The sequence below is a fragment of the Tamandua tetradactyla genome, assembly GCF_023851605.1.
Source record: "Tamandua tetradactyla isolate mTamTet1 chromosome 4 unlocalized genomic scaffold, mTamTet1.pri SUPER_4_unloc_1, whole genome shotgun sequence".
NCBI lineage: Eukaryota > Metazoa > Chordata > Mammalia > Pilosa > Myrmecophagidae > Tamandua > Tamandua tetradactyla.
The window spans coordinates 173,241-192,957 of record NW_027518240.1 but is presented as its reverse complement, the minus strand read 5'-3'; the positions used below and the strand labels follow the sequence as shown (position 1 = coordinate 192,957).

The 19,717-nt window shown below is 40.2% G+C and overlaps 1 long non-coding RNA gene across 18 annotated transcripts in view; it reads left to right on the top strand.

Moving 5' to 3' along the window:
• Positions 1-11,372, top strand: part of LOC143672719 (uncharacterized) — a 62,121-nt gene extending 50,749 nt beyond the window's left edge. For 6 of the 18 annotated variants that reach the window (XR_013169973.1, XR_013169976.1, XR_013169983.1 and 3 more), the window contains 3 exons: positions 7,153-7,230; positions 7,734-7,833; positions 10,058-11,372. This is a non-coding gene — a long non-coding RNA (uncharacterized LOC143672719). Of the gene's footprint in view, positions 1-5,124; positions 5,147-5,209; positions 5,231-7,152; positions 7,231-7,733; positions 7,834-10,057 lie in introns of those variants that run through there. The other 12 variants (XR_013169981.1, XR_013169980.1, XR_013169972.1 and 9 more) reach the window with 7 other exon arrangements.
• The last annotated feature ends 8,345 nt before the right edge of the window (positions 11,373-19,717 follow it).

The following is a 19,717-nucleotide window of genomic DNA, read 5'->3' as shown; positions in this document are numbered from 1 at the left end:
CATTTGAGTGGTCCTTCTGGAGGTTATTCGTATGCTAAATATAGATATCCCATTTAATTTTTTAGTGCATCAGAAGGAAATGCCTGAAACTGTTGAACTGTAATCCAGTAGCCTTGATTCTTAAAGAGAATATAGAACTATATTGTTTTTACAGTGGGACCGTGTGTTTGTGAAAACCTTCTGGCTAACACTTCCTTTATCCAGTATTTGGAAAGAGGAGTAAAATAGTAAGGACAAAAATCAATAACGGGGGGTGGTGTATTGGTTCGCTAGTGCTGCCAGAATGCAGTATACCAGAAATGGAAAAGCTTTTATAAAGAAAATTTATTGCACTACAAATTTGCAGTTCTAAGGCCATAGAAAAATTCAGACTAAGGCATCCAGGAAAAGATACCTTGATCAAGAAAGGCTGATGTCTGTCACATGGGAAGTCGTATGGTTGGTCCTTCTTCTCAGTTCATTGCTTGTAGGCTTTGATTCCAGTGCTTTCCTCCCTAAGCACCTGTGGGCCTTCACTTAGCTCCTCTGGGACACGACTTTGGCTTCTGACTTGCTTAGCATCTCATGGGAAGGCACCTCATGACATCCACTGGGCTCTGCCCTTGTCTAGGCATCTGCTTTCTCTGTTGGGACTCCAAACAACTCCAAACATCCGTGTCTCTGTCAGCTCTCAAGCAACCGTTATCCAAGCTTCTGTTTCTGTGGTTTCTCCAAAATGTTTTCCTGTTTAAAGGAGTCTAGTAAAGTAATCAAGACCCACCTTGAAAGGGTCTAATCTCATCTCCATCGAACCAAAGGTTTCATCCATGCCTGGGTGTGTCACATATACAAGGAAGTAATCCAGTCAAAGCTTCTGACCCTGAAGAAAGATACAGGTCCCACAAGATTGGATCAAGATTAAAACCTGATTTTTCTGGGGTACATAATAGTTTCCATTGGCACATTCCACTTTGGGATCCTAGAAAAGACATGTACTTTCCTGATAAAAAATGCAATAAAATATTTGAAAGACCTTAAACCATTTTATGACCATATAAATAAGAGAAACCGTACAAAATCTCATCAAGGTCAGTTCCAGGCATGGTCTATCCTAAAGCAAAATTCTCCTCTGACTTTTGGCCAGTGAAACCAGAACAAGTTATCTGCTGCCAATGCACAAAGAGAGTCAATCATAGGAAAAATCTTCCCATTTCCATAGGGAGAAATTGTAAGGAAACCAGGGGTCACTAGACCCAAGCAGTTTCAAAAACCTACAGGGCCAACTCCACTCGATTTCTAAATCTGAGTGTCATTCATCCTTGGGGCTTTAGAAAAGGGTAGTCCCACCCTTCCCAAGGATTCATGCAGTGGTGCTGTTGTCTCTAAATGCTGGGTTGATGGCTGCAAATTTGCGTGCGGGTGGGGGGGGCATTGGGGAGACAACCTTTTTCTTTGTCCCACACTCTCAAAGCATCAGCAGAGCACTTGGGAACTCTGTCATCTCTGGAGCACATGTTCAAACTCTCCAAAGGAATGGGGCAGCAACAATCATCTCCCCAATCCCGAGGGAATGTGCTCCACCCACTCTGAGGCCTGGACACTGAAACGCCTACCCACTGCCTTCAGGGCAAACTCACCCTCTCTAAGTGCTTGGGAGAGTCTGCTTTCCTGGCCAAGGTTTCTTGTCTTTAGTCTTAGCTTCCATACTTCTTCCTCTGAAATTATTTTTCCTTCAGTTTGTCCCTTTTCTGTCCGTTTGAGTCCAGTCTGGCAGTTGTTCCACTTATATAGATCCCACAACACTCTCATAGGTTTTCTATTTAGTATATTGGGACATTGCCCGTAAGACAATTGGACTTTCTGTGAATCCTTTCTGGATAACTTCGTCTCCAATCCTTGCTTTTTCAGAAATGGCTGAGTGGTTCCATGTTTGGTTAAATCCTCACATGGGGCACTGTTCTGGTTTACAAGCTGATGGAATGTGATATACTGGAAACAGAATGGCTTTTAAAAAGGGGAATTAAGTTGCAAGTTCACAGTTCTAAGGCCATGAAAATGTCCTTATTAATTAAAGCAAGTCTGTAGAGGTATCCAAATTAAGGCACCATCAAGAGTTTACCTTCACTCAAGAAAGCCTGATGTTCAGAGTTTCACTCTTAAGTGGAAATGCCCTTGGTGAACGTGGTGACACCTTCTAGCTTCCTCTCCAGGCTTCTTGTATCATGAAGCTCCCCCAGGGACATTTTCCTTCTTCAGTCTCTAAGGGCTCTGGCTGTGTGGGCTCTGGTAGTTCTCACGGCTATCTCATCATGCTGAAACTGCACTCTCTCCAAAGTGCTTCCTCTTTTATAGGATTCCAGTGGATCTAAACTAATCAACACCCATATGGAATAGGTGGAGTCACAACTCCCTCTATTCAAAAGTTAGTACCCACAATTGAGTCAGTCGCATCTCTGTTGACATAGTTTCATCAACTTTAAAACATACATTAGTGAATAGGGATCATATGAGATAGTTGGTCCCACAACATCAGATTAGGATTCAACACAGCTTTCCTGGGATACATCAATACTTTCAAACCAGCACCGGCACTATATTCTGGGTTCTCTTTCTCAAAGCCCAGAACTTTTCAGAGCATCAGTTTCTGTTTTCTTTGTACCTAATGAATTGTTCTCAACTTATCTCTTTCCTCTTGCATTTTACTGTAACTTGAAGAGTTGTGCTTTGGGTGTAAAGTTTAGCAAAGTACCTGCTATTACTAGGTCTTGAAAAGGTTCCCCTACATTTTCTTCTAGAAGCTTTATGGTGCTAGTTCTTATATTTAGGTGTTTGATCCACTTTGAGTTAATTTTTGTATAGGTTGTAAAATCGGGGTCCTCTTTCATTCCTTTGCTATTGACATCCAGTTCTTCCAAGCCCAATGATTGAAAAGACTCTTTTGTGCCAGTTCACAGGATTTGGGGCCCTTGTCAAAAATCAGTTGAACATGGATTTAGTGGTCTCTCTCTACATTCTCAATTCCATTCCGTGGGTCAATTCTTCTATCTTTGTGCCAGTACCGTGACATTTTGACCACTGTGGCTTTATACTAGGTTTTTAAGTCAGGAAGTATTAATCTTCCCAGTTTGTTCTTTTTTAGGATGCTTTTAGCTCTTCAGGGTCTCTTTCCCTTCCAAAAGAATTTGGTAGTTAGCTTTTTCAAATCTTCAAAGTAGGTTGTTGGACTTTTGATTGGGACTGTGTTGACTCTGTAGATCAATTTGGGAAGAATTGACATCTTAACTATATTTAGACTTCTTATCCAAGAGCAGGAAATGTCTTCCCACCTATTTAGATCTCCTTTGGTTTCTATTAGCAATGTTATGCAGTTTTCTGTGTACAAGTCCTTTACATCCCTAAGTTCATTTGTAGGGACTTGATTCTTTTAGTTGCTATTTTGAATGGAATTTTTTCCTTAACTGACTCCTCTGCTAGCTGATTGCTTGTGTATAAAAATGTTACTGATTTTCGCACATTGATTTTCCATCCTGCCACCATGCTGAATTTGTCTATTAACTGAAGGAACTTTGCTGTAGATTTCTCAGGATCTTCCAGGTATAGTATCATGTCATCTGCAAATAATTTAAAGTTCTACTTCTTCCTTTGCGGTTGGGATGCCTTTCATTTCTTTGTCCTGCCTGATTGCTCTTGCTAGAACTTCTAGCACAATGTTGAATAATAGTGGTGACAGTAGGCATCCTTGTCTTGTTCCTGATCTTAGGGGGAAAGCTTTCCCTCTCCATTGAGTACGATGCTGGTTATCGGATTTTCATGAATTTCCTTTATCCTATGGAGGTAGTTACCTTTGATTCCTATCTCTCGGTGTGTTCTATGAAAAGAGGATGTTGAAGTTTTTCAAGTTCCTTTGTAGCATCAATCAAGATGATCATGTGATTTTTTTCTCCCTTTTGATGTGTTAATGTGCTGTATTATATTAATTGATTTTCTTGTGTTGAACCATCTTTGCATTCCTGGCATAAAGCCTACTCGGTTGTGGTGTATAATTATTTTAGTGTGCCGTTGGATTCGATTTGCTAATATTTCATTGAGAATTTTTGCATCTGTGTTCATTAGGGAGGTTGGCCTGTACTTTCCTTTCTTATAACATCTTGACCCGGTTTTTGGTATTAAAATGATGTTACTTCATAAAATGAGTTTGGTAGAATTTCTTTGGCCTCAATTTTTTGGAAAACTGAGCAGGATTGATGTTAATTCTTTCTGGAATGTTTGATAAAATGCCTCTGTGAAGCCATCTGGCCCTGGGCTTTTGTTTGTAGGAAGATTTTTGTTGACTGATTGAATCTCTTTACTTATGTTTGGTTTCCTGGGATCTTCTATTTCTTCCTGAGTCAGTGTACCTTCTTTGTGTGTTTCCAGGAATTCGTCCATTTCATCTCAGTTGTCTAGTTTGTTGGAGTATAGTTGTTCCTAGTATCTTCTTATGATTTCTTTTATTTCCTCAGCGCCTGTGGTTGCTGCACCGCTTCTCATTCCTGATTTTGCTTGTTGGCATCCTCTATCTTTTTTCTTTGTCAGTCTTGCTAGTAGCCCATTAATTTTATTGGTTTTCTCAAAGAACCAACTGATGGTTTTATTGATTCTTTCTATTGTTCTGTCGTTCTCTCATTCGTTCATCTCTGCCTTAACCTTTGCTATTTCTTTTCTTCTATTTGCTTTGGGGTTAGTTTGCTGTTCTTTCTCAAGTTCCTCCAGGTTTGATGTTAAATCCATGATTTTATGTTCTTTCTTCTTTTGTGATATAGGCCTTTAAGGCAATGAGTTTCCCTCTCAGCATGGTCTTTGCTGCATTCCCTAAGTCCTGATAAGTTCTTTTCTCATTTTCATTCATCTTCAGATAGCTACTGATCACCAACACAATTTCTTCTTTACCATTAGTTGTTTAAGCGTGTGTTATTTAATCTCCATATATTTGTGAATGTTCTCGTTCTTTGGTTGTTATTGAGATACAGCTTCATCCAATTGTGATCAGAGAATATGTTTTGAATAATTTCAATAATAATTGAATAATTTGAATAATAACCACGAATGGATGTGCTGAGCTCAGGGAGGGTGGGGTGAGGCTGTGCGACTCTATGGGCAGAGAGGCAGGGGTAGCCTGGATATGGAGGTTAGTACCCACAAGTTTATGTGCTGACAACAGCCTGCAGGGAACAGGGAGGAGGAGACAGTGCTCAGGAGAGGTGCAGGAGAGGTGGGTTGGGCTGCACTTGGGGTGCGCGTGTGGGGCAGTTACGTGCACTGGGGGCTGGTGGGGAAGGTGCCTGGAGCACGGAGAAAGGAAGCCAGTGACGGGGTTCAGGTGCATGGGATGTGGGGTGAGTTGCCGGTCATGGGCCTGTGCCGATGAGGGTAGTGTGCCCAAAGAATGCGGCCTGGCTGAATCCTAGTCGCCAGCTCCCATCTGTGCACTCCCAAGGCCTCCACATCTCCGCGTCAGGCTCCAACTTTCTGCCTCTCAGTTCCTCAGCCTCTACAACCAGGGCTACCACATGTAGTACAGAAGGCTCCCCCAGGTCAGCCGCTCTCCTGAATTGCTGCCTCGGCTGCACTTCTGTCCCTTCTCTAACTTTTCCCTGGAGTAAGGCTTATCTCAAGCTTCTCTAGTCAGCCATCTTCCCAGAATTTAAAATATGTTTTTTTCATATTGGACTTTTTGAAGTCACTGTGCGTGGTAAAATTTTCAAGGACTAATGAAAGAAAAGTGAAATGAATTATTTCAAATATATCGGAAACAATTGTAAAAATTGATGATATACATGGCCATAAAGCAAACCTCAATAAGTTTTTAAGAATTGGGATTGTTCAGATGACATTCTTGCTTTCATTACAGTACATTTAACAGTCTATAATGCCAAGAGAAATAAGAAACTCTACATACATTTGCAAAAGTATAAACACTCCTAAGGCAGGACATGGTGGCTCAGCAGGCAGAGTTCTCGCCTGCCATGCTGTATACCTGGGTTCAATTCACAGTGCCTGCCCATGCGAAAAAAGAAAACACTCCCAATTAATAATTCATTGTCAAATAATTCCTTATGGAATGTTAAATTTCTTCAACACAAACAGCAAGAAAAATACTGAACTTTTGTCTTACCCACAAGTATGTTTTGTCAAATGCATTAAACTAACTGTACACTTAAATATAGGTGCTCATATAAATTATACCTCAGTAATACTGCAGTAATGAAACACTTGTAAAAGGCAGTCAGAGTGATAGTTCAAATGGAAATGATAATTTTTAATGCATATAGTAGAAAATAAAAAGGAGTGAACATTAGTGAGCTAAGTAACCATCTAAAGGATGTTTCAACCAAACAGCAAAATAAACCCGATGAAAGGAGAAATGCAGTGATAAAGATGAAAGCAGATATCAATATATAAGAAATAAAGATGCAATAAAGAGGAATAACAGAGTAAAAAAAAATAACTGATTCATGGGAAAACTATGTACACCAAATCGTTATAATAGAGAATGAGAGAGAGGCAGGGAGGGAGAAACGGAGAAAATGAGCAAAAGAGAGTTAAAGGAAAAGGGGCCATTACATATTGAAGAGAGACTGGAAAGTTAATGAGTAACTGCCATGAACTTCTTCTGCTAATGAATTTGAAAATTTCACTGAAATTTGAAAATTTTGCTGAAATGGGCAAACTCCTAGGAAAATATAATGTACCAAAATCAAGTTGAGAAGTAAGTGAAAAACTTGTAAAAGGAAGCAATGGGAAGTTCATTGTCCTCCCTTCAGCCCAAGCTCATTTGCAGGTACCAAGTTGGGTGGTGAGAAGGGGTGTTAGTTCCAGTCTGATGTCCTCTGTTCTGTCAGTGAAGTGTGATGTGATGTCATTGAACTAGGTGCTGAGGGTAAATAGTAGATGTGTGTGTGTGCATGCGCGTGTGGTGGAGGAAGGTTTCTGTGGCATTGTAGGGTTGAGGAGGGAGAAGAAAGTATGAAAGTCCTCAGGTAGATAAAGGAATTTACTAGGAGAAGTAGTAAGTTTGGTGGACAGTGTAGAGTGCTTATTTCATATTCATAGGTATACATTTCATTTGAGAATATTCACCATAATTCCTCAGTTTCTTCTTCCTATTTAGCAGGGTTTTTTTTTTTTTTTCAGTAAACCCAAGTAAGGAAGATGCAAGGTTTAGCATGTGTGCCAGAGCATGACTATAGCTTGGAGCAAGGAATTTAATCGGTAATGATGGGAGAGAAAATACAATGGATAATAGCCAAAAAGTAGAGTTAAAAGATTAGTGGTCCACTGGTGTGTAGAGATTTTGGAAAGTCAGCTGGGAGAATACAAGTGGTAGTCAGAGAGTAGGGTACGTGAATTGGGGGTTTTACCGGCCGTGCCATTCTTGGAGACACTAGGGATTATGGTGGGATTAGGAAAGGAAGTGGCCAAGGTGGGATGGAGAAAAGTCACTGGATGCTCTTTGAGAGCTGAGAGGGCTCGGCATTAGGCTATTTATGTGAATCCTTTTAAAGCCTTGCAAGCCCTGGCCCAGCTTTTACTGAGAGGATATTTCATGGACATAAATCGTCAGTAATTTAATTGCATCTATGACTGATTATATCTATAATGAATTTAGGAGGGAGCCTTCAGCAATGACAGATGTTTAGTCCAATCAGTTGAAGGCTTCAAAAGGAGAAGTGATCACTTCAGCAGTCAGAAGAGAATTTTCATCTCTATTTCAGCCAGCCAGCGTCTCCTGGGGAATTCATCAAGAACCTTCATTGGGGTTTCCAGTTTCCAGCCTGCTCTACGGAATTTGGACTCATGCATCCCCACGGTTGTGTAAGCTACTTTTATAAAATCTCACACTATTTGCAGGTATCTCCTGTTGCTCTGTTTCCCGAGAGAACACTGACTAATACAACTCTCTAGGAAAAGGAGTTGATCATTTAGAGTTGATAGAGATATGAATGATGTAAGAGACCTAGCCCTGGGAAGGTCAAAGAGGAGCTGAGGAAGCAACAATCTTTCAGTTTTGTTGATGCCCTCTATTTTAGTTTTTTTATTCTCTATTTCACTTATCTAGCTCTAATGAAATACTTTCCTTCTTTCGACTTTGATCTTTTTTTTGGTCTTCTTTGCGCAAATTCTCCAGTTGTAAGGTTCATTCTCTCTTTTGACATCTTTCTTCCCTTTTATTTTATTTATTTATTTACATTTTTAGCATTATAATGTGGTGGTGTATTAAATGCATGAGGAGTCCACAGCTATCCCTGGACATATGGCGTCCACATTTGGGGGGCCCAGGCTGGAACATGGAGATCGGCAAAGGGCATTCCATTTTTCTCTCTCTTTTTGTTCTTTAGGAAAAAGAACAATACACTTAGAACCACCAATAATGGGTGACTTAGTTAGCTTAATCATGGGCATATTTAAATAAAGTATCCATATAATCATTGTAAAGCCCGCATTGGTACAGTATGTTTCATAAACCAATTTAAAATTAAGGCAACAAGGAAAATATTCTCCATATTCAGATATCAATGTTCTTAAATTCTAAGTGTTAAACAGTGTTCTAGTTTGCTAGCTGCTGAAATGTAACACACCAGGGATGGATTGGCTTTTGATAAAAGTGGATTATTTCATTAAAAACATATAGCTAGTTCTTCAGAGGAAAGGCAGCTAACTTTCAACTGAGGTTCTTTCAAACCCAGAAAAGCTATCTGGGTTGATCTCCACGGGCCTTCTCTCCAGGCCTCTGGGTTACAACAACTTTCCCCAGGGTGATTCCTTTCTTCATCTCCAAAGACCTGGGCTGAGCTGTGAGTGCAGAGATGTGGTATATTGAGCTGCTTGTGCTGTGCTACCTTGACCTCTCCCATTTAAGCTTCCAGCCAATTAAGTCATCATTACACCAGACATGCCTTCTTGCTGACTGCAGATGTCATCAGCAATAGATGAGGTTCACGTGCCATCAGCTCATGTCCACAGGAATAGAACTAGGTACCCTTCACCTGGCCAAGTTGACACCTGAACCTAACTACCACATGTCCACCCCTTGTCAACCTGGTAACAATACACATCCCTTGAAACGATATTAAAGTGACAAAATTATCTTGTAGCTGTGGACCTATGACTCTCAAAACAAGTTATCTGGTGACCATATGCAAAAGAGGACATTCACAAGATACAGGTATTCATTTCCATTGGGAGAAATTGGAAGGAACACAGGAATCGTAAGATCCAAGCTGTTCTGAAAATCTGCAGGGCAACCACCATTGGATTTCAAAGTCTGGAAGTCATTTCTCCTTCAGCTTTAGAAAAAGGCATTCCCACGCTTTCCAAGGTCCTATGCAGTGGCCTGCCTCTTTGCAAATCAAATTCAGGGGACATTGAGGAGACCACCTTTTTCTCGGCTCCACCACCTCCAAGCATCGGGGCCACCCATGGGCTCCCCGCCATTTCCAGGGCACACACTCAACCCCTTCATGTGGTAGCAGCCAGGTTCTCCCCAGTCCCCGAGGAGCATGCTGTACCTTCTCCAAGGCCTGAGGCTATGCGACTCTTCCACTGCAATGAGGTGGGAGTCGCATCCTTGGTCTTCAGGGCAAACTCACCCTCTCCATGTATATGGGTCGGTCCACTTTCCTGGTCCGAGGCTTCTTGACTTCAGACCCGAACTTCCATGGTTCTCACTCTGCAAACTCCAATTTGTTCCTTTTGTGTCCCCCCTTTTGTCCCTTTTGTGTCCCCTCTTTGTCCAGATTGGCAGTGATTCTGTTTACACAAGAGTCTCTTCAAGCCCTCCAGGACTTCTCCATCACTCACTTCACAGTTCCTCCAAAATCTTCCCTGTATCCATCCAAAAACTGGTCCCAATGACTGGTATTTGCAGCAGCAGCCCACTTCTCTGGTACCAAATCTGTTCTAGTTTGCTAGCTGCCAGAATGCAAAGCCACACCAGGGATGGATTGGCTTTTAATAAAAGGGGATTTATTTCATTACAAACATATAGTTCTTCAGAGGAAAAGCAGCTAACTTTCAACTGAGTTTCTTTCTTACCCAGGAAGGCACAGGATGATCTCTGCTGGTCTTCTCTCCAGGCCTCTGAGTGATAACAACTTTCCCCATTGTGATTCCTTTCTGCATCTCCAAAGGCCCGGGCTGAGCTGCGAGTGCTGAGATGAGGTATGCTGAGCTGCTCAGGCTGTGCTACATTGACCTCTCTCATTTAAGTCATTCATTGCAGCAGACATGCCTCCTTGCTGACTGTAGGTATAATCATCAACAGATGAGGTTCACATGCCATTGGCTCAGGTTCACAGCCATAGACCTAGGTAACTTCACCTGGCCAAGTTGACACCTGAACCTAACTACCACAAACACTAACTTAGATACCGTTTGATTAGCTGTCAGACCTGTGGATTTTCACAACATATCAAGTAGAAAGTTCTGACAAATACCTGCATTGCTATAATAATGACCTATGTTGTGAAGTATTTTCCTGATTTCAGGAAAATATCAAGATGCAAGTATTTTTACACTTAACACATGGAAACCTTAACCACCTAAAATGGATATCTTAAGCTTCACTTATCCGTAGGCGTATTAAAAAAATATTTCTTCTTTTTTAATGTAAGCATTTGGAGCTATAACTTTCCCTCTCAGCACTGCCATTGCTGCATCCCATAGGTTTTGGAATGTTGTCTTTTCAACCTCATTTGCCTCAAGATATTTTCTTGTTTTCCTAGGGATTCCTTCTTTGACCCATTAGTTATTTAAGAGTATGTTGTTTAGCTTATCATCTTTCTCACCTCTGTCTTTGTAAGTGTGCCCACGTGTCCTTTCATACGTTTAATCAATAGATATGATTTTCTGCCTGCTTAAAAAGAAAAAAAGAGTACATTTTTTAGGTCCCACAGATTTGTGAATTTTCCACTTCTCCCTCTGTTATCGATTTCTAGCTTCATTCCATTATGGTCAGAGAAGACATATTGCATGATTTCAATGTTTTTAAATTTGTTGAGACTTGTTTTACGATCTAATATATGGTCTATCCTGAGGAACGATCCATATGCACTAGGGAAGAATGTGTATTCTGTTTCTCTTGGATAAAGTGGTCTATTATGTCTGTTAGGTCTAGTTGGTTTAGAATAGCGATCAAGTCCTGTACCTCCCTTACTGCTGTACTGACTAGATGTTCTGTCCATTATTGAAAGTGGTGTACTGAAGTCTCCTGTCAATGTAGAATCATCTATTTCTCCCTTCAGATCTCTCAGTATTTGTGTCATATATTTTGGGGCTTTGCTATTAGGTACATGTATATTTCTAACTGCTACACATTCTTGTTGAATTGACTGACCCCTTTGTCAGTATTTAGTGACTCTCTTTAGTTCTCAGAACAGTTTTTTTCTTAAATTCTATCTTATCTGATGTTAATATAGCCACCCCAGCTTTCTTTTGGTTATTACTTGTATCGTATATAATTTCCCCCACCCTCTCACTTTCAGCCTACTTATACTTTGGATTTTAGGTGAGTTTCTTACAGACAACATATAGGTGGATCCTGCTTTTATTTTTGTATGCTGTATAGCAGGTTCATATTCCATTCATTTTCCATGTGAATATGCCATTATTGCAGCAGCCTTTGTTGAATTTTTATTTGCTTTATTTTTTGTTTGGCTTTGTTTCTTTGTTTGTCTTTTTCGGGAAGTGCATACACTGGAAATTGAACCCAGGTCTCCCACATGGAAGGTGAGAACTGTACCGCTGAACTACCTTCCCACCCCACCCCCATCCTTTTGTATCTTCTCTGCCATTCTCTATCTTTTGACTGGATAGCCCAGCCATGTACATGTAAAATTTCTCCCTCCCTGCCTCTCTCTCATTCTCTTATAACGATTTGGTGTACTTAGTTTTTCCATGAATCAGTTATTTTTTTCTCTCTGTTATTCCTCTTTACTGCATCTTTATTTCCTATATATTGATACCTGCTTTAATCTTTATCACTGCATTTCTTCTTTCATCGGGTTTATTTTGCTGTTTTTTTGAAACCTCCTTTAGATGGTTATTTAGCTCACTAATGTTCACTCCTTTTTATGTTGTAATATATACATTTAAATTATCATTTCCATTTTAAGTATCACTCTGCCTTTTACAAGTGTTTCATTACTGCAGGTTTACTGAGGTATAATTTATAAGAGCACCTATATTTAAGTGTACAGTTAGTTTAATGCATTTGAGAAAACATTCTTGTGGGTATTACAAAAGTTCAGTATTTTTCTCGCTTTTGTGTTGAAGTAATGTAAAATTCCATAAGGAATTATTTGATAATGAATTATTAAAATGGGAGTGTTTTTTTTTTTTTTTTTTGGCATTGGCAGGCCCTGAGAATTGAAACCAGGTATACAGCATGGCACGCGAGAACTATCCCGGGTGAGATACCATGGCCTGCCTTAAGAGTGTTTTTAATTTTGCAAATGTATGTAGATTTTCTTATTTCTCTTGGCATTATAGACTGTTAAATGTATTGTAATGAAAGCAAGAATGTCATCTGAACAATCCCAATTCTTAAAAACTTATTAGGTTTGCTTTGTGGCCATGTGTATCATCAATTTTTACAATTGTTTCCGATATATTTGAAATAATTCATTTCACTTTTTCTTTCATTAGTCCTTGAAAATTTTACCATGTATATTGACTTCAAAAAGTCCCATATGAAAAAAACGTATTTTAAATTATGGGAAGATGTCTGACTAGAGTAGCTTGACATTAGCTCTGCTCTAGGGAAAAGTTAGAGAAGGGATAGAAGTGCAGCCGAGGCAGCAATTCAGGAGTGCGGCTGTCCTGGGAGACCCTTCTGTACTACATGAGGCATCCCTGGTTGCAGAGGCTGAGGAACTGAGAGGCAGAAAGTTGGAGCCTGATGTGGAAATATGGAGGCCTTGGGAGTGCACAGATAGAAGCTGGCAACTAGGATTATGCCAGGCCACATTTTTTGCATGCACTACCCTCATCAGCCCAGGCCCGTGACCGGCAAATCACCCCTCATCCCTTGCACCTGAACCCCGTCACTGTCTTCCTTTCTCCATGCTCCAGGTACCTTCCCCACCAGCCCCCAGTGCACGTAACTGCCCCACACATGAACCCCAAGTGCATCCCAACCCACCTCTCTTGCACCTCTCCTGAGAACTCTCTCCTCCTCCCTCTTCCCTGCAGGCTGTTGTCAGCACATAAACTTGTGGGTACTAAACTCCTTATCCAGGTTACCCCTGCCTCTCTGTCCATAGAGTCACACAGCCTCACCCCACCCTCCCTGAGCTCAGCACATCCATTTGTGGTCCTCCCAGGCCCAAGCATGTGTGCAGACCCCCAAGCACATCATTCAACTCTGAGAACTCCATTTTGTAGCAGTCGTAGAACTGTGCCTGGGCACAGCCCTCAGCCTTACTTCCCAGCTTTCAGAAAGTGCTGACCTGCACAGCTGGGTCACATCTAACTCCAATCCATGAAGGCATAATTCTGACCTGCTGAAGACAGCAGAAGATCACTAAGCATGTCACAATGCTGACAGATATAGCCCTGCCTAATGACCAAATTCAAACAGCATCAGGGTCACAGACACTGGAACAATTAATCATAGTTGTTCATAAACTCTACTTAATAAAATAAGTGAGATGGCAAATGATGCAATGGAGATCAAGAAGACAGCAGAACAGCAGTAAGAGGAATTTGAAAGAATAAATAGCAAAATAGTCAAATCACAGAGATTAAAGGTTCTGTTGACCAAATAAAAAATATAATAGAGGCACACCACACCAGATTGCAGGAGACAGAAAAAGAATAAGTGCTACACAGGACAGGATAATTGACTTCAAAGATTCAACACAGAAAATGACAAAAAAGATGGAAAAACCTGAATGGGACCTTGGAAATGATAGACAAATCAAAGTGCACAAATACAAGAATCATTGGTGTCCAGGAAGGAGAAGAGAGGAGTAAAGGGCTAGGAAGACCAGTTGAGCATAGAATGGAGGAAAACTGCACAACTCTCATAAAGAACATAAATATATAAATCAAAGAAGCCCAAAGAACTCCAAACAGAATAAATCCAAACAGGCCTTCCCCAAGGCACATACTAATCAGTCTCTCAATTGTTGAAGAGAACCAGAAAACCCTGACAGCAGCAAGAGACAAACAATCTACTACATACAAGGGAAATCGAAGAAGACTGAGTTCAGACTACCCAACTAGCACCATGGAGGCGAGAAGGCAGTGGTGTGATATATTCAAGAACCTGAAAGAGAAAGACTTCCAGCCAAGAATTCTGTACCCAGCCAAACTGTCCTTCCAAATTGAGAGATCAATGAAAGTTTTCACAGACAAAGAGGTCCTGAAAGAATTTGTCAACAAGAGACCAGCCCTACAAGATTTACTAAAAGGATTTCTGATGGCTGAAGAAAAAGACAGGAGAGAGAGGACTGGAGGTGGGCACAGAATTAAAGGGTGCCACTAAGGTCAATTTAAGGAATAGAAAGAGAAAGATGGAAAAGAATATACAGATCTGAGAAAGAGAATACAAAAGATAAGATGGTGGAATCAAGAAATGGCTTTTCGGTAATAACATCGAATGTGAACAGACTAAACTCACCAATGAAAAGATACAGATTGGCAGAATGGATTAAGAAACACAATCCAGCTATATGCTGCTTACAGAGACTCACCTTAGGCACAAAGATACAAATAGACTGAAAGTGAAAGAATGGAAAAATATTTTCCATTCAAGTTGCAGCCAAAAAAAGTAACTGTAGCTATACTAATGTCAAACAAAATAGACGTTAAAAGTAAAGACATCATGAGAGACAAAGAAGGACACTGTCTACTAATTAAAGGGTCAATTCACCAAGAATATATAACAATCAAAATGTATGTACTCCCCAGAAAGGAGCTCCAAAGTACATGAAACAGGTATTGGCAAAACAGAAGGGAGTGATAGATGTTTCAACTATAATGGTAGGAGATTTCAATGCATCACTCTCCTCTATTGATAGAACAACCAGAAAGAAGATCATTAAGGAAATAGAGCAGGGAAATAACTTGATAAATGAATTAGACCAGAGAGACATATATGTCATTGCACCCCAAAACACAAGGTTTTACATTCTTCTCTAGTGCTCGTGGAACATTCTCCAGGGTAGATCATATGCTGGGCCACAAACAGGACTTTATAAATTTAAAAATAATGAACTTATTCAAAGCATATTCTCTGATCAGAATCGGATGTGGCTGTATCTCAACAACAACCAAAGAACGAGAACATTCACAAATATATGGAGATTAAATAACATGCTCTTAAACAACTAATTGTCAAAGAACAAATTGCTAGAGGAATCAGTAGCTATCTGGAGATGAATGAAAATGAGAATAGAACTTACCCGAACTTATGGAGTGCAAAAAGCTTGTACTGAGAGGGAAATTCATTGCCTTAAGTGCCTGTATTTAAAAACAAGAAAGTGCAAAATCGAGGACTTACAGTAAACCTGGAGGAACTTGAGAAAGAACAGCAAACTAAGCAAAAAGCAAATGGGAGAAGAGAAGTAACAGTCACAAAGACTGAAGCATTGGCCACTGGAATTGAAACAAGAGTGTAGACGTGGACCACCAAATCTATGGTCAACTGACTTTTGACAAGGCACCCAAATCCTCTGAACTGGGACAAAATAGTCTTTTCAATAATTGGGTGTAGAAGAACTGGATATCAATAGCCAAGAGAATGAAACAGGACCCCTATCTTATACCCTACACAAAAATTAATTCAACGTGGATCAAACTAAATGTGAAATTAAATGTAAAAACTAGCAACATAAAGCTTCTAGAAGAAAATGTAGGGAAACATCTTCAAGACCCAGTAATAGGATGAAGCTTCCTAAACTTTACACCCAAAGCACAAACAATGAAAGAAAAAATAGATGCATTGGAACTCCTCAAAATCAAATGCTTCTGCACCTCAAAAGACTCTGTCCAAAAGGTGAAGGGACAGACAAATCAATGGAAGAAAATATTTGGAAATCACATATTGGATAAAGGTTTGATTTCATGTATATATAAAGAAATCATACAATTCAATAACAAAAGAAATAACAACCCAATTTTAAAATGGGCTAAAGATATGAATAGGCATTTTTCTGAAGAGCAAATATAGATGGCTCAAAGGCACATGAAGAAATGCTGATATTTACTAGCTCTAAGGGAAATGCATATCAAGTATCTCTTTTGAGATATACAATGAGATACCACCTCACACCTCTAAGAATGGCTGCTATTACACAAACAGGAAAGTATACATGTTGGAGAGGATGTGGAGATACTGGGACACTTATGCACTACTGGTGGGAATGTATAATGGTGCAGCCACTATGGATGACTGTTTGGAAGTTCCTTAGGAAACTAAATATCGAGTTACATGATGACCCAGCAACAGGACTACTTTGTATACACCCAGAAAAGTGGAGAGCAATGACACAATTAGACATTTGCACACTGACACTGATATTCATAGCAACATTATTCACAATCACCAAAAGATGGAAACAAACCAAATGCCCATCAACAGATGGATCAACAGTGGATAAACAAAACATGGGATCCACATTTGATGGAATATTATGCAACAGTAAAGGTGATAACCCAGGATACTTAACTGGGGAAATTTCCAAACTAAATGTACAAAATGCAATCTGTCTAAACCCTACAGGTAATGGCAAAATGCAAGAAGAAAGAGATAAGTTGAAAAATGATCTTTGTGTACAAAGAAAACAGAAACTGATGGTCTGAAAAATACAGGGCTTCCAGAAAGACAGACCCCAAAACAGTGCCTGTTCTGAATAAATAACTAAATAAATCACGTGTTCTGAGTTTCCCAGGCCCAGAACCAGATGAGAGTTTTTATCGGACAGACCATGCCTGTAACTGAATTTGATGAGATTTTATACTAGTTTCAACCTTGTATTGTATTTGTATTGTTACTTGTCATGGTCAGGATCATGTGTCAACTTGGCCAGGTGGTGGTACCTGTTTGTCTGGTTGGGCAAGTGCTGGCCTGTCCCTTGCTATGAGGACATTTCATAGAATTAAATTATGAGCATGCAACTACATCCACAGCTGATTCCATTTGTAATAAGTCAAGGGGAGTGTCTCCTTTAATGAGTCATGTTTAATCTAATTACTGAAAGCTTTTAGGAGGATTCAGAAGAGACAGACTCTCTTCCTGCTTTGGCTGGCGAGACTCTCCTGTGGAGTTCATCCAGACCCTCCATCAGAATTGTCAGCTTCGCAGCCTGCCCTACAGATTTTGGACTCTACATTCCCACATATACGTGAGACACTTTTGTAAATTTTAGATTTATGAATATTTGCTGTTGCTTCAGTTTCTCTCGAGAATTCTAGTACATTACTGAAATGGTTTAAAAACTTGTGATATTGTGATGAAAGAATGTATTTTGTGCATGGGAAAATATGTCTTTTTTGGTGTCCAGGGGGTAGAATGTCCTGGTTTAAAAGGATTTATGTGCCCGAGAAAAGAAATACTTTAATCCTATTGCAATCTTGTAGGAGTAACCTTCTCTTTAAATCCCTATTCAATAATGTATGTTGGAAACTTGATTAGATTAACTCCAGAGAGATGTGACTGGCCTAATTGTGGGGATTAACTTTATATTTTATCTTTTTCACCTTTATTTTTTGGCATGGGCAGCCTCTGGAAATTGAACACAGGTCTATGGCATGGCAGGCAAGAATTCTGCCACTGAACCACCATTGCACTGCCCTGTGGGTGTTAACTTTTGAATGGAGGGAGATGTAACTTCACCCATTCTGTGTGGGTGTTGATTAATTTGGACCCACCAGAATGCTTTGAAAGAGAAAACATTTTGGAGACAGTCCCTTTTCAGGATGACAAGATAGCCACAAGGACTACCACAGCTCATGCAACCAGAGACCTTTGGAGCTGAAGAATGAAAATATCCCCAGGGGAGCTTCATGAAATAAGAAGCCTAGAGAGGAAGCTAGCAAGCATCACTATGTTCACCATATACCTTCGCAGTTGAGAGAGAAATCCTGAACTTCATCAGCCTTTCTTGAGTGAAGGCAACCTCTTGATGCTGCCTCAATTTGGATACTTTTATAAACTTCCTTCAGTTGGGACATTTTCATGGCCTTAGAACTGTAAACTTGCAACTTATTTCCCCTTTTTAAAGCCATTCTGTTTTTAGTATATGACATTCCAACAGCTTGCAAATTAGAACTGTCCCATTTGTGAGGATTTAATCAAACCCAGAACCACTCAGCAAGTTCAGAAAAAGCAAGGATTGCAGATGAAATTATCCAGAAAGGATTCATGGAAAGTCCAATTTACTGACTGGCAATGTCCCAATATACTAAATAGAAAATAATGAAACTATTGTGGGATCTGTATAAGCAGAACCACTGCCAATCTGGATTAAAAGGGACAGAAAATGGACAAATTGTAGGAAAAATGATTTCATAGGAAGAACTATGGAAGCTAAGACTGAAAACAAGAAACCTTGGTCCAGGAAAACAAACCCTCCTAAGCACTTAGAGTGGCTGAGATTTCCCCGAAGGCAGTGGGTAGGCGTTTCAGTGTCCCAGACCTGAGAGTGGGTGGAGCACACTCTTTGGGGATTGAGGAGATGCTTGTTGCTGCCCCATTCTTCCGGAGAATTTGCACATGTGACCCAGAGGTCACAGAGTTTCCTGCTGCTCCACTGATGCTTGGAGAGGGTGGAACAAAGAAAGACGTGCTCTACCCACTGCCCCCCACACCCTAATTTGCAGCCCTCACCCCAGCATTTGGAGAGAACAGCACCACTGTATAGACCCATGGAAAGAGTTGGACTGCCCCTTTCTAAAGCTCCAGGATGAATGACTTGCAGACTTTGAAATTTAATGGATTTTGCCCTGTAGGTTTTCAGAACTGCTTGGGTCTCGCGACCCCTGTATTCCTTCCAATTTATCCCTATGGAAATGGAAACATTTCTCCTATGACTGTCGCCCTCATGTATACTGGTAGCAGATAACTTGTTTTGATTTCCCAGGACAATAGCCAGAGGAGAATTTGCATTACCATACCTGTAACTGACCTTGATGAGATTTTGTACCATTTATGACTCTTATTTATATTGTTACTGAAACAGTTTAGGGCTTTTATACTCTTGCATTATATTTTTTATCTGGAAAGTACATGTCTTTTCTGGGGCCCAGGGGTAGAATGTGCCAGTTGGAAACTATTATGTACCCAAGAAAAAGCATGTTTTAATCCTCATCCAATCTTGTGGGACTAGAAACTTTTTTAGGGTTTGAAACTTTGATTGGATTACTTCCACACATATATGACATGAAGGCCCACAGATGCTCAAAGAGGAAACCACTAGCATGAAAAGCTACAAGCAGTGGAACTGGGAACAAGGACCAACCATATGACTTCCCACGTTGCAGACATCATATGGGATGTTTTTGAACAAGGTATCATTCCCTGGATGCCTTCGTTTGGACATTTTTATGGCTTTGTAGCTGTAACTTTGTGATGTAATACATTCTCTTTATAAAAGCTATTTCATTTCTGGTATATTGCATTCTGGCAAAGTTAGCAAGCCAACAGACACTCCCCCCAACATTATTTATTTTTCTCCTTATTTTTTGACTCTTCTTT